General features: G+C 44.3%; 2 protein-coding genes and 1 long non-coding RNA gene across 4 annotated transcripts in view; 2 read left to right on the forward strand and 1 right to left on the reverse strand.

Moving 5' to 3' along the window:
• The window catches only part of LOC308475059 (uncharacterized protein), a 343,827-nt gene that overhangs the window by 205,805 nt on the left and 110,706 nt on the right, over positions 1–27,316 (reverse strand). The gene's annotated exons all lie outside the window — the stretch shown is intronic.
• The window catches only part of LOC308475087 (uncharacterized protein), a 171,835-nt gene that overhangs the window by 131,001 nt on the left and 13,518 nt on the right, over positions 1–27,316 (forward strand). The window lies entirely within an intron of this gene.
• On the forward strand, positions 8,579–12,415 carry LOC308475460. Its single transcript, XR_013985219.1, has 2 exons — positions 8,579–9,653; positions 11,561–12,415. It is a non-coding gene; the product is annotated as an uncharacterized lncRNA (long non-coding RNA).

The raw sequence follows: 27,316 nt of genomic DNA on the forward strand, positions 1-27,316 counted from the left end.
TGCTGCTTTAATTACACAGTTCTGTCAAAATAATATTCACAATTCTGTTCAATCTTCTCTTTGTTGTTTTCCTCATCTTCTTGTTGTTATCTCCTTTCTTTGTGATCTCTGATAATCTCCACAAGCGGGTTGAAGACAAACATCGTTATTTCCTGTGTGGATTTTACACTCATCCAAGAGCCATAAAAGTTGACAGACGCCATTTCAACACCTCCGTACAAAACATTCCGACAGTCTGTCCTTATCTCCCCAGGCCCGCCGCTCCCTCATAAATTTTCTCAGGGGGCCCTGCTAGGCCGAACCCACACTCCAACATAGTAACAGCCATAGTCCTCCTCCCCCTGGATTCCTGCGGGCGAGCCTGCCATGATAAATCTCTTTTTATAACTGCGTCACAAAGGACTTACTTTCGTTTCCCGATGCTCCCATAAGCCACATCCTTGCATAGTAACTAATTTCCACACAGTTATTATTTCTCCTGCTTGTGATCAGTAATTGCAACGATTCTTTTTTGGGGGGGGGATTATTGGGTACTCACATAAGACAAAAAAAGAAAAGTTTTTCTCCCCCCCCCCCCTTTTCAGTCTTGCTCCGACATACCGATCCTTTGATGAATCTTCTTCTTGATTTATTCCTCTTCTTGATTTATTATTAAGTCCAGCCCGTCGCTCCTCTTCCCAGAGATCCCTTTAGTTAGCAGTCCTTATTCCCGATCATCGCTTGAAGTATGTGCGTTTGCTTCTGTTCTGATTGTTTATTTTGAGCTCCCGCAACTAGCTGCGCAGATCAGAGACAGCGTCCAGGAGAGCCGACCCACATGAGGGCTTTTGTGCCTAGTGCCCTCACCCCCTTTCGAATCTGGGGGTGAATTATGGGCACAGCAGGCAAGGCAGCGTTCCCCATTCCCTTGGGGTAACGAGGGAGGCTGCATACTCCCATAACAGCCTCTTAATTACCTCGTGTGAGCCGGAGAGATGGTATTGTCGGCCATCTTCCGATGCGCCCCCTAGCGACCCCCCAGTGAATGGGTTTCTTATACCTCTTCAAAAATATAGAATGGCCAGCTTTGGTTAAGTTTTCCCAAATCCTTCTTCTAATTTCTTCATAACTGTAGCCTTGTTCACTTAAAAGTATTAGTTTACATCTCTTTCTGGGTAACCAGTCAACTCTTTGTGCCATTTTAAAAATTTTATTATGTTCTGCAAACTCACTAAATGAAAGAACACGAAAAAACCAGCCAACTTGATAGCAATCACATAAGACACTAACAAAAGTCAACCTAAGCAAGTAGTGCTTCTGCTTCCTATTTCTGGTTATTTGGCTATAATTTTTGATAGAATACAGCTAATTGAACTTTGTTGCATTATGTTCTTGCTCAAATTATTTTTCCACTGATATATGATTTTATGATATTACTCCAAAACAAGTGGTGTTATAAGCCATTAAAGCTCTGCAATACACTATTTCCAAAAAGGCTTCGACAATTTTGGCCACTACTGTACAGTGGTACCTCGCAAGATGAATGCCTCGCAAGACGAAAAACTCGCAAGACGAAAGAGTTTTTCGTTTTTTGTGTTGCTTTGCAAGACGAATTTCCCTATGGGCTTGCTTCGCAAGACGAAAACGTCTTGCAAGTTTGTTTCCTTTTTCTTAAAACCGTTAATACCCAGGGTGCATTGCTTGAAGAGGCGCAGTTGCGACTTGACTTCGAGGAGCAACTCATAGCACGTGGTGTGGTAGCCTTTTTTGAGGTTTTTGAAGACTTTGGTGATTTTTGAAGCTTTTCCAAAACTTCTTTTGCAGCCATTTGGTAAGTTAAACTTTTAAAACTTTTTTGGGGTTTTTTGGATTTTGGGTTGGGGTGTTTGGAATTCAAGGACTTGGTGTTCGGGAGGGGTTTGCAAGAATCTGGAAGCTTGTTTGTTTTTTTCTGCATTTTTATGATTTTTTGTGACCATTGGGGCACTCTGCTGTTGTTAAAAAAAAAGATTTCTGGGTTTGGATTTCTGTGTGGTGGGTGGCTGGGGGGGGGTCAGGGAATTGTTGAGAAGGGGTTTGCAAGAATCTGGAAGCTTGTGTGTTTTCTGGGAGGTTTGGTGCTTTTGAATTTTTTGGATGTGAAGCACTGATTTTTTTTGGGGGGGGGTTTGTGAAGGTAGGAGCTGTGCTGCCATGGGGCCCAAGAAGACTGCTGCTGCAGAGGCCGGCGAGAGGAAGAAGGAGAAGGTTACGCTGGAAATGAAGAAGGAGATCATCCGGAAGCACGACGGTGGAATGCGTGTGACAGACCTCGCCAGGGAGTACGGGAGGAATCCATCGACTATCGGGACCATCCTGAAGATGAGGGAGAAGATCCTTGCAACTGATGTAGCCAAGGGAATCTGCAGGATCGTGAAGAACCGCCCAGCTGTTCTGGAGGAGGTGGAGAAGTTGCTGCTCATCTGGTTAGAAGAGAAGCAGCGTGCAGGGGACACAGTAACTGAGGCCGTCATTTGTGAGAAGGCCAAGGCCTTGCACGCAGACCTTGTCCGGGAACAGCCAGGAACCTCAGGCGAGCCAGAAGTCTTCAAGGCAAGCAGAGGCTGGTTTGACCGGTTCAAGATGAGATCTGGAATCCACAGCGTGGTCAGGCATGGAGAGGCTGCCAGTTCTGATATTACTGCAGCTGAAGACTTTGCAGCGGAGTTCCTGGAGGTTGTGACGACGGAGGGCTACGTTCCACAGCAGGTCTTCAACTGCGACGAGACCGGGCTGTTTTGGAAGAGGATGCCCAAAAGGACTTTCATCACTCAGGAGGAGGCCAAGTTGCCTGGCCACAAGCCCATGAAGGACCGTCTGACCCTGCTCTTCTGTGCCAACGCAAGCGGTGACCTGAAGATCAAGCCCCTGCTGGTGTACCCCTTGGAGAACCCACGGGCCTTCAAGAAACACAAGGTCGACAAGGAGCAGCTGAGTGTCATGTGGCGATCCAACAGTAAGGCTTGGGTCACATGTGTGCTGTTTGTGGACTGGGTCAATCTTGCTTTTGGCCCTGCTGTCAAACAGTACCTGCTGGACAACGACCTGCCGCTGAAGGCTTTGCTTCTGATGGACAATGCTCCTGCTCATCCTAAAGGCCTTGAAGAGGACTTGTTGGAGGAGTTCAGCTTCATCAACATCATGTTCCTGCCGCCTAACACCACGCCACTGCTCCAGCCGATGGATCAGCAGCTCATCGCCAATTTCAAAAAACTCTACACCAAGGAGCTTTTCAGGCGATGCTTCGAGGTGACTGATTGCACCACCATCACCCTGCGGGAATTCTGGAAGGACCACTTCGACATCGTCACCTGCTTGAAGATGATCATCACGGCATGGGACGGGATCAGCCAGAGAAATTTGAATTGTGCTTGGCGCAGCCTGTGGCCGGACTGTGTGGCACCAAGTGACTCTGATGCACCAGAGTCAACAGTGGTGCAGGACATTGTTTCCTTGGGGAGGACCATAGGCCTGGAGGTCACAGAGGAGGACGTCAGCGAGTTGGTGGAGGAGCACGACCACGAGCTGACCACCCAGGAGCTGGTCGAACTGCAGGCAGAGGCTGCACAGGAGCAGGCCTTGCTGGAAGAGGAGGAAGCAACTGAGGAATGGCTGTCCTCCAAAGAACTGAGGGACATTTGCCAGAAGTCGAAAGATGTGCAGGCTTTTGCACAGCGGCACCACCCTGACAAGGACCTGACACATGACCTTGCGAACACTTTTGATACGAGGGTCATGTCGTCTTTCAGGGAGGTACTGAAAAGGCGGATGAAGCAGCAGACCATGGACAGGTTCTTCAGCAAGAAGCAAAGAGTGGAAGAGGAACCTTCTTCGAGTTGTCCCCCAGAGTCTTAGAAAATGTATGTACAGTACACTTTGGTGATTTTTAAATGCTTTTCTGTCATGTTTAGAAACTTAAATTATTGTTCCTTCAATTTTTTAAATGCTCTTTACAGTATGTGTGACTTTAAAGAGCACTTAATAAACTCTTTTTGTACCAAATTTGGCTTTGTTTGGACTTTTTTTGACCATAGGAACGCATTAATTGATTTTAATGCATTCCTATGGGAAACCGTGCGTCGCAAGACGAAAAATTCGCAAGACGAAAAAACTCGCAGAACAAATTAATTTCGTCTTGCGAGGCACCACTGTATATCAAACAAAGCAACATTCAACAACTCATCAGAATCTAATAATAAATATGTTGTTTAATGACAAACAACATACCGTTCTTCTGTATTCATTCCTGAGGCTCTAATCCCTTTTTGTCTCCATTGCAGATTGTGATGAATTGGAAATTGAGAACAAAGGTGACCACAACAAAATCCCCAGAAAGGAGAAGCCACATAAAAATTTGGAGTGTGGAGAAAGCTGCAGTCAGAGTTCCCATTCCACTTCCCATCAAAGAAATCTCATTGGAAAGAAACCCTGTCAGTGCGTTGAATGTGGAAAGAGCTTTAGGAAGAGATCTGACCTCACTTCCCATCAGAGAATTCATACAGGGGAGAAACCCTATCAGTGTGTGGAATGTGGAAAGAGCTTCACTAATAGCTCCGATCTCACTTGTCATCAAAGAATTCATACAGGGGAGAAACCCTATAAGTGTGTGGTATGTGGAAAGAGCTTCAGTAAGAGCTGCAATCTAACTTCCCATCAAAGAATTCATACAGGGGAGAAACCCTATCAGTGTATGAAATGTGGAAAGAGCTTCAGTAAGAGCAGCAATCTAACTTCCCATCAAAGAATTCATACAGGGGAGAAATCCTATCACTGTGTGGAATGTGGAAAGAGCTTCAGTACCAGCCACAATCTCACTTCCCATCAAAGAATTCATACAGGGGAGAAATCCTATCAGTGTGTGGAATGTGGAAAGAGCTTCAGTCACAGCCACAATCTCACTTCCCATCAAAGAATTCATGCAGGGGAGAAACCCTATCACTGTGTGGAATGTGGAAAGAGCTTCAGTCACAGCCACAATCTCACTTCCCATCAAAGAATTCATACAGGTGAGAAACCCTATCAGTGTGTGGAATGTGGAAAGAGCTTCAGTAGGAGAACCATTCTCACTTCCCATCAAAGAATTCATACTGGGGAGAAACCCTATCAGTGTGTGGAATGTGGAAAGAGCTTCAGTCATAGCCACAATCTCACTTCCCATCAAAGAATTCATACAGGGGGGAAACCCTATCAGTGCGTGGAATGTGGAAAGAGCTTCAGGAAGAGCTCCAATCTCAATTCCCATCAAAGAATTCATTCAAAGGTCAGAAAAACCCTTCATTATAGACTTCAGATTGGCTCGCCCAATTATGGCGGACAGGAGTTCTTTCACGGAAAGGGCACCAGCGCTTTGAAGACAGAGGAGAGTCGCTAGAGCACATCGGCGCCCCAAAAAACCCTCAGATCGAGCATTCTGAGGACCTGCAGGTGCCAGGAATGACTCCCCTGCTCCCCGTAAGCTCTAAAAAAGAGGGCCGAGTGAGAGCGGGGTTAGAGACGGTGGCACTAGGGAAACAATTCGCTTCCTTCAAAGCACAAAGCTCTGAGTCCTGCGATCATGAGCGGCCAATTCCTCCAAGGGAATTTTTTTTTTTTTTTGGACTATCCCTCTTGGAAATCGTGAGTAAAACGATTTCATTTGGAACTTTGAATTGGGAAGGAAAGGGATTTAAAAACAGAGGTCGATCCCTTTCACTGAAGTAAAAACGAAAGCAGCTAACACTACCAAAAACCTCAACTTTAGTCTCATCTTTTAGAAACTTTCAAGTCTTTCCTATATCCCCCTTTTGGAAAAACTCTTTCCAAAACTTACCGACTCCTCCTTGACCGGACAGTCAAGGAGGAGGAGGTAACAGTGGCAGTGGTGAGGTGGTCCCAGGATTTTGGCCACTCAATAACCATGGCCCAATGGGAAAATTTATGGAAGATCAATTGGAAATTCACAAATTGTTACACGATTAGAGAGAACTTTCAAAAAATGCAACATTGACGGTATCTAACACCATGGAAGCTTTCAAAAATGTATAAAAATGTATCAAATAATTGTTGGAGATGCGGAGACTCAGGAACATTCTACCATATGTGGTGGATATGTAGGAAAATACAGGTATTCTGGGAGAGTATACATGCAGAACTGCTAAAAATGCTAAAGATCTCTTTCAGTAAAAAACCAGAGGCCTACCTCCTGGGAATAACAGATTTGGATATTCCACAAAAGAGGAAGGGTATCTTTTTATATGCGACGGCGGCAGCAAGAATTTTGATCGCAGCAAAATGGAAGAGTAATGAAATCCCCTCTATTCAAGATTGGATCCAAAAGCTGACAAAATATGCTGAATTAGATGGTTTATCAGAAAAAATAAAAAACAAATCAAAACAGGAATTTGTTTCTAAATGGGAGGTTTTTAAAGAATATCTGAAAAATGAATATAGTAGTTTAAATTCTGTTGCAGCATTCGAGGAACTTCAGTAATAGTTGCAAGGTAGATATAAGAAATTAGATTTAATGAGAATAAGTTTAATTATGAAAAAAAAGTGTATTGGCAATAAGTAATATGAATTTGAAGTATGGAATAGACGGGAGGTTGGGTCTTTAGTGTTAAGACCAATAGATGTCTTATCGTTTGCTAAGAATATTAAGTGTCTATGGTTATTTTTGTAATTTGTGTGTAATTCGGTATTTGTGTTTTTTGTTTGTTTTTCTTGTTGTATAAATAAAAAACTTTTTAAAAAAAAGGAAATTGTGAGTAAAACGATTTCATTTGGAACTTTGAATTGGGAAGGAAAGGGATTTAAAAACAGAGGTCGATCCCTTTCACTGAAGTAAAAACGAAAGCAGCTAACGTTACCAAAAGCCTCAACTTTAGTCTCATCTTTTAGAAACTTTCAAGTCTTTCCTATATCCCCCTTTCTAGCAGGGGGAAGGGGGGAAAAGACAAAACTTTTGGGACTTGTTTAAAGGAGAAAATAAAGACTTGTACTTATATTTACTAGATTGAAAGACTGTGGTGAGGAAAGACTCTTACTCTGGAGTGGGGATTTTTGCAGCTGGGAAACAGTCTGTTTATCCTATTGTCTCCCTCTTTTGACTGTAGCTGACCTGGGGGGGGGGGAATAAAACTATGGATGGGGGTGACAAAGGAGACAAGACAGAAAAGTCAGAGAGACCGGAAAGAACAAAAATTAAACCAAGAAGAGAATCTAGAACACCAACATTTGAAGAATCATAGAATCATAGAGTTGGAAGAGACCACAAGGGCCATCAAGTCCAACCCCCTGCCAAGCAGGAAACACCATCAGAGCACTCCTGACATATGGATGTCAAGCCTCTGCTTAAAGACCTCCAAAGAAGGAGACTCCACCACACTCCTTGGCAGCAAATTCCACTGTCAAATAATAATAATAATAATAATAATAATAATAATAATAATAATAATAATTTATACCCCGCCCATCTGGCTGGGTTTCCCCAGCCACTCTGGGCGGCTTCCAAAAGAATATTAAAATACAATGATACATCAAACATTAAAAGCTTCCCTAAACAGGGCTGCCTTCAGATGTCTTCTAAAAGTCTGGTAGTTGTTGTTCTCTTTGACATCTGGTGGGAGGGCGTTCCACAGGGAGGGCGCCACTACCGAGAAGGCCGAACAGCTCTTACTGTCAGGAAGTTCTTCCTAATCTTTAGGTGGAATCTTCTTTCTTGTAGTTTGGATCCATTGCTCCATGTCCGCTTCTCTGGAGCAGCAGAAAACAACCTTTCCCCCTCCTCTATGTGACATCCTTTTATATATTTGAACATGGCTATCATATCACCCCTTAACCTCCTCTTCTCCAGGCTAAACATGCCCAGCTCTCTTAGCCGTTCCTCATAAGGCATTGTTTCCAGGCCTTTGACCATTTTGGTTGCCCTCCTCTGGACACGTTCCAGTTTGTCAGTGTCCTTCTTGAACTGTGGTGCCCAGAACTGGACACAGTACTCCAGGTGAGGTTTGACCAGAGCAGAATACAGTGGCACTATTACTTCCCTTGATCTAGATGCTATACTCCTATTGATGCAGCCCAGAATTGCATTGGCTTTTTTAGCTGCCGCGTCACACTGTTGACTCATGTCAAGTTTGTGGTCAACCAAGACTCGTAGATCCTTTTCACATGTACTGCTCTCAAGCCAGGTGTCACCCATCTTGTATTTGTGCCTCTCATTTTTTCCCCCCAAGTGCAATACTTTACATTTCTCCCTGTTAAAATTCATCTTGTTTGTTTTTGCCCAGTCCTCTAATCTGTCAAGGTCATTTTGAAGTGTGATCCTGTCCTCTGGGGTGTTAGCCACCCCTCCCAGTTTGGTGTCATCTGTTCGACAGTGGAATTTGCTGACAAGGAGTGTGGTGGAGTCTCCTTCTTTGGAGGTCTTTAAGCAGAGGCTCGACAACCATATGTCAGGAGTGCTCTGATGGTGTTTCCTGCTTTGCCGGGGGTTGGACTCGATGGCCCTTGTGGTCTCTTCCAACTCTATGATTCTATGATTCTATGAATTTGATCAGGATGCCCTTGAGTCCATCATCCAAGTCGTTGATAAAGATGTTGAATAAGACCGGGCCCAAGACAGAACCCTGTGGCATCCCACTAGTCACTCTTCTCCAGGATGAAGAGGAACCATTGATGAGCACCCTTTGGGTTCGGTCAGTCAGCCAGTTACAAATCCACTGAGTGGTAGCATAGTCAAGACCGCATTTTACCAGCTTCTTTACAAGAATATCATGGGGCACCTTGTCAAATGCCTTGCTGAAATCAAGGTAGGCTACATCCACTGTGTTCCCTTCATCTACCAGGCTTGTAATTCTGTCAAAAAACGAGATCAGGTTAGTCTGACATGACTTCTTTTTCAGAAAATAAGCTCAATTGAAGCTCAATGAATCAGTAATGCAATTTCTTCAGGAAATTAAAACAGAAGTAAGAGGGAATCAAAAAACCATTCAAGACTTGAGGAGTGACTTTTCTGAACTGAAAGAAGACTTGAAGACAGTGAGGTCCAACATTACCTCACATGAGGAAAGAATTACACAACTGGAAATGGTAAGAATTCGGGATTTAGAGACTGTCCAGCAGCAGGCGTTAAATTTGATTCCGTTTTTGGAATTAAAGGAGAACGAGGCTCATCTGAGACTGAGGGGAGTGGTCCAGAAGGAACAGGATAACTTGAAGGGTTGGTTCATTGAGGAATTTTCAACTTACTGGGAGATCTCAAAAGAGGAATTGAATTTGTGGATTGATAAAGCATATAGATTTGGTCCTAAAAAGGGTTCTAAAATCACACATGACTGTATGGTGATTTTTAAAACAAAGGAACAAAGAGACACGATATTGGGACATCACAATAAAAAAAGTTTAAAGATAGATGGGAAAGCGGTGATCTTGTTCCAAGAGGTCCCACAACATTTTTTTATCTTTGAGAAGTTATTATTCAGATCTGGCAACTGCCCTAAGGAAGAAAAATATCTTCTTCAGGTGGGAATTCCCAAAGGGTCTTTCCTTCAAATTTCAAGGGAGGAAACAGAAAATCAGAACTGTAGGAGAGAAGGAGAGATTTCTGGAGAAAAACGCAAAAGAGCTCGGTTTGGAAAGTTCCCCTTCTCACACTTCCGGTTCAAGCGCCATCGACTAATGGCGGATTCCCTCCGAGCTCCGGAGGGAATCGGCTCCGTAGAAGACGGGTCTTGCCGCGGCGGCGGCGCGGGGACCCTCAGAAACCACAGGCGCGGTAGCCTGTGGACTTGGTGACTCGGCGGGCACCATTTGCGCCCCCCGACCCGCGAAGGAGCCTTTTTAAAGGCTGCGGAGCGGGGGACGGGGAATGGCGTGGTGCTGAGAGTAGACCGCTTCTCCTACGGAGTGAAGTCGCATGCCATGGCCGGAGAGCGCTGACTTCTGTCTTTGAACATTTGGACTTTAAAAGTAACAACCCATGAGTAGTACGGAAATTGGAACTAAAAATTTCTTTTTTTGAATTAGGCACGATCGGGGGAGGTGTTAAAAGGAAGTCCATCTCCCCCTCCTGTAGATAAATTAAAGCAAGAATTAGATAACTAAGGTCGAGAGAACATTCCTCTCTTTATTGGATAAAAGCTACTAATTCCACGACTTGGCAGTACAAGTAATTTTGCTGGAGGATAAGAGTCGATTTTAAGAGCTGAAGTGCAACCCCCCGGGATCCGGGAGTGATCCGCGAGAGAGCCTGCTGAGGAGACATAAAGAGTTTGACAGCTGTCAAATTAGCTGTCAAAGTTGGAAAAGGAAAACTTGGCTTCTGTTATCTTTGCTGGTTATTTTTGTTACAATTGGATTTTAAACTTTTGAAAATAAGGAAGAATAGAAACAAATTAACTTGACTGTTGGATTGGAGTGGGAAGGAATACTAAGTAACCAGAATCCCTCCAGAGGGGGTTCTGAGACATTACAATGGCTGCAGGTGGAAAAATACAGGCTGAACTGGACAGAATGTTTTTTTTCTTGGGAAAGTTACAAGGTCAGAGTGAAGTTTTGGCTACAAACGCTACAACTTTGAATTTAAAAGTAAACAAACTTGCTGAATCTGTCAAGGACTTGACTCAAGAAACCTATGCAGCTGAACAAGAAGAGATATGTGCTGTTTCAGAGGAGTGGGAAGGAGGAGCTGAAATGCCGCAGATGAAAAAGGAGAGCCAGAGGCCTGCTAAGATGGACACTAAGAAAAACCAGACCTGGATGATGAGAATTTGGTTTGAATCGGAGAATGAAGAATGGAGGGATCTCCCTATGGGGAGATCTGAAGATCTATGGATTACAAATCTGATCAAGGCGAAAGTTGGAGCCTTTGGGACATTTGGGACATTTGGACTTAAAAGGAACAAGAAACAAGATTTGGGCTCCACTTTTGAACATGGAGGTCTGGTTGGAAGAAACATAGACCCTATTGGGACAGAGCTTCTCCGAGACTCGATGTTTAATATAAAGGACTACCAAAAAAACCGGCAGAGAGGGAATGAGAGAGATTTGAGGGCCTCGGACGTGAGATCTCCAGGCTGATAGTTGATAGACTGATGGACATTTTTTGGGGATCGAAACCGGGAAAGGGGGGGTGAGAGTTTTGGAATCCAAAGGGTGTATAATTATATGTTGTTTTTCTGTTATTTTGTTTTGTAATTAATATAAAAATTGGGAAATTTGTGGAAGGGAATTTGGGTCGACCTTAGAAAAGGGTGTAAAGAATGAGTATTGTTGTTTAAATTGAGGTCTATAAGTTAAAATTGGTTAATTAAGATGAATTAAGTTTAATAATAATAAGCTAAAAGTTGGGGATAAGAACTTGCTGAGCTAACTATTGGAATTGGAATACAAGAAGGGGAGGTGTGGGGAAGTCAGGGAAAGATGTTAAGAAAAAAAGGATCCAAAACTATACTTGTTATTTGTGTTGTGTTTGTTTGTGTTTCTGTGTTTGTTTAAAAATTTGTGAAACTTTAATAAAAATGTATATATATATATAAAAAGGAAAGTTCCCCTTCTCTGGCTGTAGGGGCTGAAGGACCCTAAAAAATTAAGATGTCTTTAAGAGTTTACTCCTGGAATGTTAATGGCTTAAATTCCCTGGAAGAAAGAGGCCGAGTTTTCCATACCTTGGCAAGAAACAATTTGGATATAATTTGTTTACAAGAAACCCATGTTACTAGACTACATAGAAAAATTTTACAGAATAAAAAACTTGGACAGGACTTTATTTCATCAGACAAGGTAAAAAAAAGAGGAGTGGTGTTTTATATTAAAGAAAAATGGAACCCCAAGCTTTTGTTTAAGGACGAGGAAGGGAGATACATTGCAGTTGAAATTACAACACAAGGCGACAAATATCTTTTATTGGGAATTTATGCACCAAATGATGGAAAAGTGGACTTTTTTAGGAACTTGGACTTGAAGCTCAATGAATCTTTGGATTACAAAATAATATTGATGGGAGATTTGAATGGAGTAGTCTCCACATTAATGGACAAATCACAAGAACAAAAAGTACAAAATGGAGGCAGACTTCCAAAACTGTTTTTTGAGATGGTGGATAAATATGACCTGTCAGATATATGGAGACTACAAAATCCGTCTGAGAAAGATTACACATTTTTTTTTCAAATTCCTCCCAAACATTTTCAAGAACTAATTATTTATGGATTACCAGAGATTTAACTCCAAGGGTATCAAAAATTCAAATATGTCCTAGGACATGCTCTGATCATAATGCAGTGTTATTTGTAATGAAATTGTATCTGCAGGGTTCCTTCAGATGGAGGATGAATGATGGGTTGTTGAGGAACGATTTGGTGGTGGGAAAGGCCCAAAAGACTCTAAAAGATTACTTTGAATTAAATATAAATACAGTGGTGCCCCGCAAGACGAATGCCTTGCAAGACGAAAAACTCGCTAGACGAAAGGGTTTTTCGGTTTTGCGTTGCTTCGCTAGACGAATTTCCCTATGGGCTTGCTTCGCAAGACGAAAACGTTTTGCGCTTTTTTTTTTAAAGCCGCTTGAAGAGGCGCAGTTGCGACGGACCGTGCTTCGCAAGACAAAAAACATTGCAAGACGAAAAGACTCGTGGAACGAATTCTTTTCGTCTTGCGAGGCACCACTGTACAGAGGTAGAAGCAAGAGTCATTTGGGATGCTAGTAAAGCTGTTATGAGAGGTTTCCTCATACAACAGAGATACAAAAGGAAAAAAAGGAAAAATTCTTTCTCAAATAAAAGAGAAAGAAAAGAATTTAAAATCAAAGCCTAAAAGCCAACAGATATAAAAAGACATTAATCATTGTTAACAATGTGGTATCGGAGGAAATTAAAATGGAGAAAGTGTTGCAAGGATTTTAAGATGTCAGTGACCAACTCAAATAGAGTCTAAGAAATGGCAGACGCAGCAGTGCAGAAAAAGAAAGTGATGTTTATTGCTGAGCAATAATTGACCCAGTGGAATCCTTTCCAAAAGACTGGGCCCCAAGCCCTGGCTCCCAGGGGCTTTATACCTTGAGTACATACATCACAGATATGACATAATCAGATACATCGCAAACAGCAACAAAAAATAAGCTAACGAGCGCATTTAAGCCTCTCTCCTGGCCATGTAAAGAGTTTCCTCCCAACTTCTGCTTTTTAGTTTGAACATGCAGTCTTAACCTTTCCCCTAGATTTATTGCAAGAAATAGAAACTTAAGGCAAAAAGGAACTTTGGCTGTTGAGCTCCTACGCAGCCATCTGCTACAAGGGACATTCTGCGGTTTAGCATCTTCCTGTTTCACAGCCCAGATCCTGTCTGGACAAGGGGAGGGGGGGGGGAATGTGCCAGCACATCAAATTTATTGCTTCCCCCTTCTTGTTCAGTGAGATAGGGAGAGAACAAGGAGGTACTGGGACAAAGTTCATTTCAGATTTCTCAGATCTAAGCAATTTGCTATTAAGCTAAGCAGAAGCTTTCACGATTCAAACATGGATTATAAAATCATTGTAGAAATATCTGGTTATATATCAATATATATGAATATATTGATAACTGATAAGTGATTGTATGGATAACTGATTATATGAAAAGCATAAGGGTAAAATTCCTCCAGGTCCTCCTTCAAAAGGAACCAGGCAAGGGTGCCCTCTTTCCCCTCTACTATTTATTTTGGTCCTGGAGGTATTGCTGAATATGTTGAGGAAAGAAGAGAAAGTGAAGGGCATTGTGGTAAGATCTAAGCAGTATAAATTAAAAGCCTTTGCAGACAACTTGGTTTTAACTTTACAGGATCCAGAGGCCAGTGTAATGAAAGCACTGGAGATGATACAGGAGTACGGGCAGCTGGCAGGTTTTAAATTGAACAAGAGCAAAACTAAAGTATTAGAAAAGAATCTAGATAAAGATGAAAGAAAAACCCTTATTAAAAAAACAGGCCTGGTATATAATCATATAACCATATAATCAGGAAGGTGCTTTATAATGTATGGATTAGATATCAGGATCTTTTGGTAAGAAAAACACCCAAATGGATTTCATCAATGGAAGCTCAGGCACAAAAAAAGTTAAATATGGAGAATAAGTGTTTGAGATATTCAGATTTATTGATAGAGGATGCTGAGAGATTTAAATTAAAACCATTTGAACAAATTAAAGATAAAGTGAATTGGCTTCAATATTACCAAATTAATGAACTATTTAAGATTGATACCCAGCTTTTCAACCAGGCCTTTGGCTGATTGACATCTAATGCCCTTTAAAAATGTGCCAGGGACGGAGTTTACAGATGTTTATTTTCTATTTTTATATTGTACTTTTATGTTGTAACTGTCCTGAGACCTGTGGGTGTAGAGAATAGGAGCCTTCTCTTAGAGGCCTGGGGGTCTTTGCTCCCCCCATTAAAATATTTGAGGGGGCCACCCCCCAGATGAAATGCTATAAGTGTTCTCCAGGTCAAGGGGAGCTGCTGGAAACTGAACTATGGGCTCAATTTTTTTTTTAAAAAAAAATTTATTACTTTTTCAAAATTTCCAACACAACACTACAAACAAAAAGAAAAAGAAAAAAAAAAGGAAAAATAATACGAATACAATACAAAAACGCTACATGGACTAACAAATCAAGCAAAAACAAACAAAAACAATTTAAAAACATCTCAAACATTTTCAATCTCTTATATTTCATTCACTTATTTCCAGCGACTTCCTCGCACCTCCCTTTTTGTATTCCACTTCTATTATTTGTTTCAGTCTTACTAGCAGCCCGTTTCCAGGGTCAGAGCGGCGGTGTTTTAAGCCTCTTCGCTCTCTCCCGCAGGCATACTCAATCCGCAACTTCCCCCTCTCTTCTCCTGCCTCCAAGAGGGGGTTTAATGTTCTTTACCGTTGGAAATTTGATCTTTTACAAAAGACCTTCCAGGACTCCAGCTTGCAACTTCGTTGCCTCAGTCTATTTACAAAGAGGGAAGGCGGACTTCCTGTTTTGAACCTCCCCGTTACGATACCAAATTAAACTTTCAAAGATCCAATTCTTCCGTTTCAGCTCTACTCACGGGTAATTACTTTAAAGTCAAATTGTCCACAGGAAAAGGTCAGCGCTCTCCGGCAACAGCTATGCGGCTTCGCTCCGTGGAAGAAGCAGACGGTTCAATGCACCACGCCGCTCACCCCACGTCGCTCCGGAGCCCCAAAAACCGGGGTTCCCCATGAGTGGGGGAGGCACAAAAGGTGCCCGCCGAATCCCACGTTCACAGGCTTCTCCCACCTGTGATTTTAACGGGTCTCTGCCTTCGCCGTGGCGGCCAGACCCAGATTTCCACGGTGCAGATTCCTCCCGGTCAGAGGAATTCTGCCATTGCTGGAGGCACCTCCCCCGGAAGTCCAAAATTTTACTTTTTAAAAAAGTCACTGCCATTATAGGCATTGCCATTCAAATTGTGTGCATGCATCATGTGATTGATTGTGCAATGTGGGCCTTACCTTGCCCCCCACCAATATATTATTCTAGTTGGCACCTCTGGATCGAGTGGTATACAAAATAAATAAATAAATCGCCTTTCTTTGCACATGTTCCAGCTTGTCAGTATCCTTATTTATTATCATTTTTAAAATTTATGTGCCCTTCATCTGAAGATTTCACAACATAAATATACAGGATGATAGCATGGCTTTCTCAAAAACAAGTAAAGCCAGAGAACTCTCTCCTCCCCTTTTTTTGGATGGAGATACAAACTTTGTTGGTCAGGGGACAGCTGTTGAAATAGTGCATCACGATTTCAGTAAGGCTTTTGACAAAGTCCCCTGTGATATTTATGTGAGGAAGCTAGTAAAATGTTGCCTGAACGAGGTAACAGGGGGATTCCACTGACCGAACCCAAAGAGGACTCCATGAGAGCCAGTGTGGTGTAGTGGTTAAGAGCGGTAGTCTCGTAATCTGGGGAACCGGGCTCGCGTCTCCGCTCCTCCAGATGCAGCTGCTGGGTGACCTTGGGCTAGTCACACTTCTTTGAAGTCTCTCAGCCCCACTCACCTCACAGAGTGTTTGTTGTGGGGGAGGAAGGGAAAGGAGAATGTTAGCCGCTTTGAGACTCCTTAAAGGGAGTGAAAGGCGGGATATCAAATCCAAACTCTTCTTCTTCTTCTTCCTCATCATCCTGGGGAAAAGTGACAAGAGGGGTGCTGCAGTGTTCTGTCCGGGGCCCGTTGTTGTTCAACGTCTTTATAAATGACTTGGATGAAGGACCTGAGGGGATGCTCATCACATTTGCATACGACACCAAACGGGGAGCAGAGGCCAATGTGGCAGAAGGCAGAATCAGATCAAGGGCAGGAATAGTACCACTTTCTTTTGCCTTGGTCACACCCCAGCTAGAATAAATACTGTGTTCAATTCTGGGCACCACAATTTAAGTATCTCAAATTTTGTTGGCCTGGGGAAATCAAGAAGGTTGGGCTACACATTCCATATTCCCTTTATAACAGGTGGCAAATGTTTATTGAATACATATATTGTCAAGACTGTTGCAGGAATCCACCCAGCACTCGCGAGAAAATATGGCGTGATCTTTTAAAATAATCAAATCGGACTTCCGGGGTGGCGCCTCCAGTGATGGCGGACTCCCTCTGAACTGGAGGGACAAGCTCCGCATGAAACGGGTCTTTCCTGCTGCGGCGTAGCGGGGACCCTTCTGAAAATCACAGGCGGATGAAGCCTGTGACCGTGGGACTCGGCGGGCACCTTTAGCGCCCCCCCAACCCACTAAGGAACCCAGAAACAGGCTCCGAAGTGAAGAGGGGGAAGTGGCGCGGTGCTGTGAGTCAATTGCTTTTTCTGCGGAGCGAAGCTGCACAGCCGTTGCCGGAGAGCGCTGCCTTTTTCCTGGGACAATTTGGCATTGAAAAGAACTAACCGTGAGTACTGGAACGCTAAACACCTGGACTTTAAACAAGAATTGGCGAAATAAAAGGAACTTGGACTCTAAAATTTACCTGAATTTGGTACTGAAACGGAAAGGGCTAAACAGGAAGTCACCCTTCTGTTTTCTTGTAGTTACAACAAAGCAAAGACAACGTAAACTAGAGCCTTAAAAATTACTTTTAAAGGATCGTCTTTCATCATTCTAAATTGCGGAACCCCCCTTTGGAAGCAGGAGAAGAAGGGGGGCTTTTATTGAGTTGTTTAAACCTGCAGAAATAAAGTTAAAGTAAAGTAATTTTCCACTGTCCTGACCCTGGAGCGGGGTGTCAGATTTGACGTTTGAAGCTCATTGATCAGAAACAAATGTTTTGACAAATAGTTAAAAGGAGGGAAACATTGTGATTCCATTGTTTCCTTTCGTGTTTTTTTAAAAGAACAAGTATGGACAAAATATCTTAAAGAAGAAACTCTGTTGCTATTGTTTCCAAGGAAAAGAACAACCAGAAGTTTTTCCCCCAGAGGGGAGCCATGAAATTGTAACTAAATCCTGGGAAATTGTAGCTGTTGCTGATTACAACCATGGGAAAGGGTTTGGTGACCTTGCAGGCCAATGCCTTCGGAAGCACTGTTGGGTGCTTTCTGTAAAATTAATGCCCTATTGGATCAGTTAAGTCAGAAGGTGGTTTTTATGACTAATGCTGCCAGAACCTTTGATCAGGTAGTGGGAAAGTATATGGAACCCACTCAGGAACTAAAACAGGAGCGTGCCATGACAGAACAACAGAAAGAAGAGGATCTTGCTGAATCTGGGTCGCTAGAGATGGAGGGGCTTTTGGCCAAGCAGGAAAAGGTAGCAGGGCAGCAGTTGAAGAAGGAGCCAAAAGGGTTTTCTTGTGTGTGTGTGTTTCTTTGTGGCTGATTAGCTGTTCTCCCTGTGCAAAGGTCAGAGGGGGCAGGGTTTCTGTTGAGGAAGGTGATTAGCTGTGGGAGGAGCTTATCAGAGGTAGTAGGGCAGCGGCGCGCGCCTAGTGGCGCGCGCAGTTTGATCCATCTTTTAGATTTAGGGGCGCTAGTCTCAAACGTTTGTTGGGGGAGACCTAGGTTTTTTTTGTGGGGGGAGTTATTTGTCCTGTCTTCACACTTTTTATGATGGAGGACCGCTGTAGCCACCCCAACGACGTTCTCAAGATGGAGGGGGAGGGAACAGCTGCAGTCACCTGCGGTTCCTGCGCAATGTTTGCCATCTTGCCAAAGGTTGCAGGCAGCTTTACCTGCAGCAATTGCATGTTGATTGCCCTCTTAAAAGACAAAGTCCAGCAACTGGAGGAACGTGTAGCTACGCTCCAAAGAATTAGAGATCTGGAGCTCTTCTTGGAAGCAACAGAGCACACCGTCTCCACCAAGGAGGAGACAGGGGACTCCCCTGAGAAGGAGGCTAGTTCATCAACACAGGAGCCAGATATATGGAGAAACGTGACTCAAAGAAGTAGGAGGCCCAGGGTTCGTTCTGATTGTTTAGAAATACACAATCGCTTTGAGGTCCTCTCCCCTAGCATGGAAGACGAAGAGCAGACTCCATTTGAGGATCTCTCCCTCATTTCAGTCGATCAGGTATATGAAGACGAGCAGCAAAGTCAGTCCTCAGGGAATGTGCAGGCGACCTTGGAACGGACAGCTCATGGAAGAACCCCGACCAAACCTAAGAGGAGGCGTGTAGTGGTGATAGGGGATTCCCTACTGAGGGGAACAGAAGCAGTGATCTGTGGGCCTGACAAGATGTCTCGGGAAGTGTGCTGTCTCCCCGGGGCTAAGATCCAAGATGTAACTGAACGACTGCAAGGAATCATAAAACCCACTGACAAATACCCCTTCCTCTTGGTTCATGTGGGAACCAATGACACTGCAAGCAATAGCCTCCAGAAGATCAAAAGAGACTACGAGGCTCTGGGCAGGAAATTGAAGCAATTAAATGCACAAATTGTCATCTCATCTGTCCTCCCAGTTGAACGACGTGGCCCAGGGAGAGAGGGAAAAATAGTGGAAGTGAACAGCTGGCTTCGCAAATGGTGTAAACAGGAACGGTTTGGATTCTTAGATCACGGACTGCAGTTTCTTGAAGATGGACTTCTGGCAAGTGATGGGCTGCACCTCACAACGGTTGGGAGAAATGTTTTTGCCAAAAATCTCAGAAACCTCATCAGGAGGGCTTTAAACTGACTAATGTGGGGGAGGGAGACAGTGCTCCTGAAGGTAGGAGTCTATCAATTGATGAAGATGATCATCCAAATGTCATAGACCAAATGGAGCAAACAGCACGCAGACCTAGTGGTGGGAGGAAAAAATCCTTAAATAAGAGACATGGGGGAATGATTAATGGACTTCAATGTCTGTACACTAATGCGCAAAGCATGGGAAATAAACAAGATGAGCTTGAGCTCTTGGTACAGCAAACTAAATATGACATAATAGGCATCACTGAAACCTGGTGGGATAAGTCCCATGATTGGAATGTAATAATGGGGGGATACAATCTATTTCGGAGAAACAGACCAGACAAGAAAGGAGGAGGAGTGGCGTTATATGTCAGGGATGTGTATACCTGTGAAGAGATCCAAGATTTAGAACCTCAAAGCCAAAGTGAGAGCATTTGGGTCAAAATTAAGGGAGAGAAGAATAACAGAGACCTCATTGTGGGAGTTTACTATAGATCCCCAAACCAAACAGAGGACATAGATGATGCCTTCCTGGAACAGATGGCCAATCATGCAAAAGGAAGGGAGATAGTAGTAATGGGGGACTTCAATTACCCGGATATTTGTTGGATGTCAAACTCAGCCAAGAGCATAAGGTCAAACAGATTCCTCACTGGCCTTGCAGACAACTTCATTGTCCAGAAAGTGGGAGAAGCAACAAGAGGAACAGCCATTTTAGATCTGGTCCTAACCAATGTTGATGAGCTGGTTAGTGGGGTAGAAGTGGAAGGCTCATTAGGCGCGAGTGATCATGCTCTTCTGAAGTTTACTATACAGCGGAAAGGAGCAGCCAAGCATACTAGGACTCAATTTCTTGACTTTAAGAAAGCCGACTTCATAAAACTTAGGGAAGTGCTGGGTGAGATCCCATGGACAGTAATACTAAAAGGAAAGGGAGTTCATGATGGCTGGGAGTTTGTTAAGAGGGAGGTAGTAAAAGCACAACGTCAGGCAATACCAATGAGACGGAAACATGGAAGGTGCCTAAAGAAGCCAGGGTGGCTATCTAAAGAACTTTTAACTGAGTTAAGATTAAAAAAGGATGTGTACAAAAAATGGAAAAGGGGGGAAACCACCAAAGAGGAATTCAAACAAATAGCCAGCACGTGTAGACACAAAGTCAGAAAAGCTAAAGCACAGAATGAACTCAGGCTTGCTAGAGAGGTTAAAAGCAACAAAAAAGGCTTTTATGGGTATGTTCGTAGCAAAAGGAAGAACAAAGAAACAGTGGGGTCACTCAGAGGAGAAGATGGTGAAATGCAAACAGGGGACACAGAAAGGGCTGAACTCCTCAATGCCTTCTTTGCCTCAGTCTTCTCCGATAAAGAAAACAATGCCCGACCTGAAGAATTTGGAGCAAATGATCCAGCAAAGGAAACACAGCCCAGAATAACTAAGGAGATAGTACAAGAATACTTGGCTAGTTTAGATGTATTCAAGTCTCCAGGGCCAGATGAACTGCATCCAAGAGTATTAAAAGAACTGGCAGATGTGATCTCAGAACCACTGGCAGTCATCTTTGAGAATTCCTGGAGAACAGGCGAAGTCCCGGCAGACTGGAGGAGGGCAAATGTTGTCCCTATTTTCAAAAAGGGGGAAAGAGAGGACCCAAATAATTACCACCCAGTCAGTCTGACATCAATACCAGGGAAGATTCTGGAGCAGATCATTAAGAAAAAAGTCTGTGAGCACCTAGAAAGGAATGCTGTGATCACCAATAGTCAGCATGGATTTCTGAAAAATAAGTCATGTCAGACTAACCTGATCTCGTTTTTTGACAGAATTACAAGCCTGGTAGATGAAGGGAACGCAGTGGATATAGCCTACCTTGATTTCAGTAAGGCATTTGACAAGGTGCCCCATGATATTCTTGTAAAGAAGCTGGTAAAATGCGGTCTTGACTATGCTACCACTCAGTGGATTTGTAACTGGCTGACTGACCGAACCCAAAGGGTGCTCATCAATGGTTCCTCTTCATCCTGGAGAAGAGTGACTAGTGGGGTGCCACAGGGTTCTGTCTTGGGCCCGGTCTTATTCAACATCTTTATCAACGACTTGGATGATGGACTCAAGGGCATCCTGATCAAATTTGCAGATGACACCAAACTGGGAGGGGTGGCTAACACCCCAGAGGACAGGATCACACTTCAAAACGACCTTGACAGATTAGAGAACTGGGCCAAAACAAACAAGATGAATTTTGACAGGGAGAAATGTAAAGTATTGCACTTGGGCAAAAAAAATGAGAGGCACAAATACAAGATGGGTGACACCTGGCTTGAGAGCAGTACATGTGAAAAGGATCTAGGAGTCTTGGTTGACCACAAACTTGACATGAGCCAACAGTGTGACGCGGCAGCTAAAAAAGCCAATGCAATTCTGGGCCTCATCAATAGGAGTATAGCATCTAGATCAAGGGAAGTAATAGTGCCACTGTATTCTGCTCTGGTCAGACCTCACCTGGAGTACTGTGTCCAGTTCTGGGCACCACAATTCAAGAAGGACACTGACAAACTGGAACGTGTCCAGAGGAGGGCAACCAAAATGGTCAAAGGCCTGGAAACGATGCCTTATGAGGAACGGCTAAGGGAACTGGGCATGTTTAGCCTGGAGAAGAGGAGGTTAAGGGGTGATATGATAGCCATGTTCAAATATATAAAAGGATGTCCCATAGAGGAGGGAGAAAGGTTGTTTTCTGCTGCTCCAGAGAAGCGGACACGGAGCAATGGAGCCAAACTACAAGAAAGAAGATTCCACCTAAACATTAGGAAGAACTTCCTGACAGTAAGAGCTGTTCGACAGTGGAATTTGCTGCCAAGGAGTGTGGTGGAGTCTCCTTCTTTGGAGGTCTTTAAGCAGAGGCTTGACAACCATATGTCAGGAGTGCTCTGATGGTGTTTCCTGCTTGGCAGGGGGTTGGACTCGATGGCCCTTGTGGTCTCTTCCAACTCAATGATTCTATGATTCTATGATTCTATTATTCTATGAAAATAAGCCTTTGGATCTGATAAATGAATTTGGGAAAAAACAGATTTGGAAAGATAAAGTTTGGACTGAACTGGAAATGGGGGGTTGTTTGGACTTTCCGAGTCTAGTAATGGGCCGTCAAAGGTTTGGAGCTGTTGGGACTTCCACTTTTGGAGGGAATTTGAAATATGTTTTTAAGCATCACATGCAGTTTAGTCTGGACTATGAGAAAAGGGCTGATTTGCTGAAAAGGGTCAAAAACACCACTAAGCTGGAGTTCCCGCGAGTGAAAGGAAAATATGAAGAAGAGCTGCGAAAGGGACATGGAAGAGATTTGAAGGCCTCGGACATAAGGGCACCAGGTTAATGTGCCAGACTAATGGGGGGGGGGGGAGACTGACAATCCCGGGACCGGGGGGAGGGGACCCTGGAAGAAGATTGGATTGCTTTTATTTTATTGTATTTTTTATATTATTGTTAATGGTTTCAGAACTCACAGAGTTAAAGAGTTCTGGTGACGTCTCTTTCCTGAGGCGTGGTTAGAAACACTTAAGGGAGGGGTTTGACTCCGTGTGTTTCAGTCTGACTCTCGGACGCCATGCGAAAGGGAGAATGTGTCAGTTCTCGCCAGGTCTGAATTTATGATGTTATTCTACATGATTAAAGCCAAGAGGAGATAAGGACTGCCTTGTGTCTGCTCTGATTTATTCCACACGTGCTGCACTTTGCTTCTCACCGCTGTGTTTCGCTCTGCTACCGGCAAGAGAAAGAGGCCTGAGCAGGACTTTTGCAGGAGGCACGGATAGCTTGCAGAGTTTCGCAACGGAAGTGTGCCAGGCTCCATGTTCAGTCTCTGTGTACACTCTTGTCCGGTGTAATCCGAAGAGGTTATGGGTGCTCGCTAAAGCTTTGAAGCATTGCAGGAACGTCCCACGTGTGGGGGAAGCCAGCAGGAAAGTTGCTGGGGTCCAGCTGGAGCTCTGGAGCTGTGTCTTTGAAGCTGGAAGGAGCTCGCTGGGAGGAGAAGCCGATCTGCCGGAGGCCGGAGGAAGCTACTGCCGAGTCGTGAGTAAGCTCAGCCCCCGGGGAGGAGGAGATGGCTCAGTCCCAGGAACACGGCTTTGAGCTTAAGCTGCCGTGTGCGAAACTAACTCTTAACTCGTGGTTAGAGTGGAGTTATTTAGCAGAGTTGTCCCTAGTTGGAGCCAAGCTCTGGGAAACAGTCACGCCGATGTCTACGTCAGCTGGGGCGGTTACAAGCCAACGTGAAGCTGAGGAGTGTGTGCTTACTTTTCTGGCTGAGAACGTCAGTGCTGATTTGAGGCCTATTGTTCTGGATGCAAGGAAGCCTGAGGTCGCTTGGGTAGCTCTCCAGGAAGCGTGTGAAGCTGGGGGCACAAGCCAGGGCCGGGAGATGGCTGCATCAGGGCAAAAAAGGCAAGAAAGCACGGAAAGCCGGTGCACAGCTGGGAAAGGCTGTGGGACCCCTGAGGGGGGCGAAGGGACTGTTGCCACTGCTGCTGCTGCTGCTGGTTTAGCAGAGTCTAAAAGCTGCGTGGGTGATGCAACATGTCTGCGTGAGGAGCTTGGAGAGAGGCAAGCTGCTGGGGGCCCTTTACCCATCACTGGGGGTGCAGGAAAGCGTCCTGGGAGCCCTGTGAGCAGTGGGGGGGCGGTGAGCGGTAAAAGCTCAGTGAAGCCTCTTTTTCCAAAGGCTGCCAAGAGTTGTTTGCGTCGTGAGTCGAAGCCTGGGAAACAGGACAGTGCTGAAGGCTTCAAGGCCAGCCATCTGCTGCAGAGGGAGATACGTGCTGCAAAGTTGTCTGGGAACTCTGAGATAAGTCCAGTCTTCAGAGCAACGCAGGAAGTTGCGGTTACGGACGCTGTCAAGGACAGGTGCAGCCAGACGTTTGTTGGCATGGCAACGCTACAGAGCAATGCCAGCAGGGACACAACTGTGAAGTGGGTGCTGGACTCAGGAGCGAGTCATCACCTGATAACGCCATCTGCTGGGGAGCTGCGGAATTGCAGGGCTGTTTTGGCTGGAATGACTTTTAAATTAGCTGACGGGACAAAACGAAATGTATCTAAAGCAGCAAATGTCTATGTTTCTGTTTTGCAGGCGGAGCTGGAGTGCTTCATTGTACCAGGGATGAAGTGTTGCCTGTTATCGATTTCTGCTCTGGCGAAGCAGGGATACAAAATTTGTTTTGAAAATAATACCTGTTCCATTTTCAGAGGGGGGAGGCAACTTGTCAACGTGGAGAGCAAGGACAATCTCTTTGTTCTGGAAACACCTCTGGAGGGTGGTGGGAATGCAGGGAAAGCACAGGCTCAGTGTGCTAGTGTTCCCAGCCATGATTCATGTGTTCATGTATGGCACAGGAGAATGTCTCATGCTTGTCTGGAGGATGTTAAGAGGTTGCCAGGCTGCACCAAAGGATGTAAAATCACGCCATGTGAGGGATCCCTAGTGTGCAGGGCATGCAGCAAGGTTCAAAGGTGCAGGTTTCCCGGGGTAAAGAGGGTAACCACAAAACCTTTTGAGTTGATTCACACAGACCTTACAGGACCAATGAAGTGTGAGAGTCTGGGTGGGGCCAGATATCTGCTACTGATATCGGATGATTTTACTCAGAATTTATGGTCTTTTTCTCTCAGGTCGCAGAGAGAGGCGGCGCAACTCATCCAGGATTGGGTTGCGGAGGTAGAACTAAGGTTCTCCACCAAGGTGCAAGAGTTCAGGAGCGACCGTGGGTCACAGTTCACTGGGTCTGCTCTGAAGGAGTTCTTCAAGGAAAAAGGAATTCGTCACCAGGTGACGGGTGCAAAGTCTCCTCAAGAGAGAGGCGTGGCAGAGCACAGGAGTGAAGCACTGGCTGAAGTTGTCAGGGTTTTACTGTGTGACTCTGGGCTGCCTCAGAGCTTTTGGAGTGAGGCTGGGAAGTTTGCCAGCTTTGTTTTTAACAGGTCCTACAATCACGATGTAGGTGACACACCGTATTTTCTGTTGCACAAGAGGAAGCCACAGGTGCATTTCTTCCGTTCGTTTGGTTCCAAGGCTTCAGTGCCAATACCAACAGCGCAACGGAAGGAGGGTGGTCCTAGGTACCAGGACATGATCTTCTGTGGGTATGATCCTGCAACAAATGGGTGGAAGTTTGCATACCCAGAGGGTGATCAGACCACGCTGCTGGTCAGCAAACATGCTGAGTTCTTTGAGCAGGGTGGTTGGTCACAGCCTAGGTATGGTCCTGATTTTCTCTCAGAATGTCTGTCCGATTCTGAGGGGGAGGAAAAGGAGGAAGAAAGGGAGGAAGGAGAGGCAGAGGCGGAGCCTGTTGCTGAAGACCAGGTTGCCGATGATGGTCAAGCACAGGGGTGGGTTTCTCCACAGGTTAAGAGGGAACCCAAGAGTGAGCCTTCATCTCCTGTTAGCCAAGTGCGGGAGGCCCGAAGACGCAGCAAGTCAGAGGGGGAGTCTTCTGAGCTTGCTGGAGACACACTTGCTGACCCCGGTGGGTCAGGAGGAGCGCCCGAGGTTGTGCTCCGGCGGTCAACTCGGACCACAAAGGGGATTCCACCGGAGAGGTTTCAGGTCACCAGTGCGTGGGTTGGTTTCGCACAGTGTGATTCTGGGAGTGTGGAAGGGATTCAACAATTGCCTGGGATAGATGCCAGTGGGAGGCAAAAGGCAATGGGAGGTGAGTTGAACTCAAAGAGGTCTGTAAATAGGGGTTCACAGTTTCCCTCAGGATTCGTGACGAGAGGGGGTGTTAATGGTTTCAGAACTCACAGAATTAAAGAGTTCTGGTGACGTCTCTTTCCTGAGGCGTGGTTAGAAACACTTAAGGGAGGGGTTTGACTCCGTGTGTTTCAGTCTGACTCTCGGACGCCATGCGAAAGGGAGAATGTGTCAGTTCTCGCCAGGTCTGAATTTATGATGTTATTCTACATGATTAAAGCCAAGAGGAGATAAGGACTGCCTTGTGTCTGCTCTGATTTATTCCACACGTGCTGCACTTTGCTTCTCACCGCTGTGTTTCGCTCTGCTACCGGCAAGAGAAAGAGGCCTGAGCAGGACTTTTGCAGGAGGCACGGATAGCTTGCAGAGTTTCGCAACGGAAGTGTGCCAGGCTCCATGTTCAGTCTCTGTGTACACTCTTGTCCGGTGTAATCCGAAGAATTATTATTAATAGAAATGCTTTACGAATGTTGGGAAAATGTTGAAATGAAATTATTTGGCTCTTGTAAAAATGTTTAAAGAATTTGGCAAAAAGTTAATGGTTATGAGAAGTTGGTAAAAAAGATTTAAGTTTTAAGCTCTAAGGTCGTTATTATAAGACAAAATGAGAACAGAGTAAGGTAATGCAATGATAAAATATTATGAATTATGGAAAGGATTTGCTGTGACAATTACTAATTAAGATACAAGAGATGGGAGGAGGAGGAGGTCGTGAAAAGAAGGTAATGGAAATTGGAGAATTTGAAAGGGATGGTTTTATTTTTTATTTTTTATTTTTTCTCTTATTTTTTTCTTTTTTTCTTTTTTGTAATTTTGTCTGTTTTTCTGTGTAATTTTAAAAAATTCTTTTGTTTTAATAAATATCATTTAAAATAAAATAAAATAATCAAATGAAACTTTAACACATGTCAAGATGAAAGTCTGCAATTTCATCAGGACATGTTATTTGTTGTTTACTGTTGTAAATATTGCTTTCTCAAAATTTATCTCTGTACCATGAAAATAAATAAAAACAATGATTTTTCAAAGGAGGTGGGGAATCATGTGTGCTATTCCATTAATCTGCTTGCATGTGTTGAGTGTTATTTGGAGGCTGTAACTCCCAGTAATTTCACATTATGTGTTTCTGTGTCAAAATAAAAAAATTCCTTCCAGTAGCACCTTAAAGACCAACTAAGTTAGTTCTTGGTATGAGCTTTCGTGTGCATGCACACTTCTTCAGATACACTCTGTGTTTCTGTGTGTTCAGCACACATGACTGCAGGTGAGACTGAATAAAAGACTTCCTAGCAAATTCCCTTTTACTGCTTCTGTATTGCTTCAAATGTAACTTCAGTTCCAGTTCTTGCCAGGCACTAATTGGCCAGCAGAAGCAGCAGACCCCTTGATTTGTAACGGCCCTCTGATAAGGACAGTA

This window comes from Podarcis pityusensis, assembly GCF_964106645.2.
Source record: "Podarcis pityusensis genome assembly, chromosome: 4".
Taxonomy (NCBI): Eukaryota; Metazoa; Chordata; class Lepidosauria; order Squamata; family Lacertidae; genus Podarcis; species Podarcis pityusensis.